The sequence below is a fragment of the Microcebus murinus genome, chromosome 1 (genome assembly GCF_040939455.1).
Source record: "Microcebus murinus isolate Inina chromosome 1, M.murinus_Inina_mat1.0, whole genome shotgun sequence".
In the NCBI taxonomy this organism is placed as follows: Eukaryota; Metazoa; Chordata; class Mammalia; order Primates; family Cheirogaleidae; genus Microcebus; species Microcebus murinus.
This window is the reverse complement of record NC_134104.1, coordinates 149,712,853-149,714,164: the sequence shown is the minus strand read 5'-3', so window position 1 is coordinate 149,714,164 and position 1,312 is coordinate 149,712,853. Positions and strand designations below refer to the sequence as shown.

General features: G+C 38.3%; 1 non-coding gene across 1 annotated transcript; it reads right to left on the bottom strand.

Moving 5' to 3' along the window:
• Positions 1 to 782: 782 nt before the first annotated feature.
• LOC142874903 (U6 spliceosomal RNA) lies at positions 783 to 889 on the bottom strand. The gene has a single exon (XR_012922483.1). It is a non-coding gene; the product is annotated as a U6 spliceosomal RNA (small nuclear RNA).
• Positions 890 to 1,312: the final 423 nt, after the last annotated feature.

The window sequence follows — 1,312 nt, the reverse complement described above, 5'->3', positions numbered from 1 at the left end:
AAATATTGGTTCACCTGAATTGATTCATTATGTAAATTTTTTTTCCAACTATCCATTTTCTGTTATTTAACTCTGTATTCTGTAAGATCTTCTTGACTTTTTTTTTTTATTTTGGCATATTATGGGGGTATAGATTTTAAGGTTTCAATAAATGCCCATTTCCCCCCCTCCCCCCAAAAGTCTGAGTCTCCATCATGACCATCCCCTAGATGGTGCACATCTCACTCATTATGTATGTATATACCCGCCCCCCTCCCCCCTGCCCAATACCCTATTACTGTAGTACCTATGTGTCCACTTAGGTGCTACTCAGTTAATACCAGTTTGCTGGAGAATATATCTGGTGCTTGTTTTTCCATTCTTGGGATACTTCACTTAGTAGTATGGGTTCCAGCTCTAACCAGGAAAATATAAGATGTGCTATATCACCATTGTTTCTTAGAGCTGAATAGTACTCCATGGTATACATATACCACATTTTATTAATCCATTCTTGGATTGATGGGCACTTGGGCTGTTTCCACAGCCTTGCAATTATGAATTGTGCTGCTATAAACATTCGAGTGCAGGTGTCTTTTTTGTAGAGTGTCATTGGATCAATTGGGTAGATGCCCAGCAATGGGATTGCTGGACCAAATGGTAGATTCACTTGTATCGCTTTAAGATATCTCCATATTGCTTTCCACAGAGGTTGAACTAGTTTGCAGTCCCACCAGCAGTGTAGGAGTGTTCCTCTCTCTCCGCAACCATGCCAGCATTTATTGTTTGGAGATTTTTTGATAAAAAATATGGAACGCTTCACGAATTTGCGTGTCATCCTTGCGCAGGGGCCATGCTAATCTTCTCTGTATCGTTCCAATTGTAGTATATGTGCTGCCAAAGCGAGCACTTCTTGACTTTTTTGATGTGGTTTTTCTATGCTTCAATTTTGTTTTTTTATTGCATGTACTACGGTATGTGATAATAATTAAATTTAAATAAATTAAATTTATTTAAAAAGGGCTTTAAAACATACTCTTTCTTGGTTTCCAACTGTTCTTTTTGGATAGAAGACTGATTTTGTTTTACAGATGCATCATCTATGTTCTCCATGAGGATAATGAGATTTTAGAGTTTTTATTTAGTTCACTTCCCTTTCCTTACTTCTAACTCCTTCTGTTGCAACAGTGTGTACAGCTAGTGTTACAGCTCTTGTTCATTCGACCAAGTAAAGAACCAAGCAGCACATGAAGAGTTGGAGAACAGCCTTTATTCTTCTACAGTAGGCTCAGCACACCTAGTGTTACAGCTCTCCTCGTGTCTTCCAATGTTC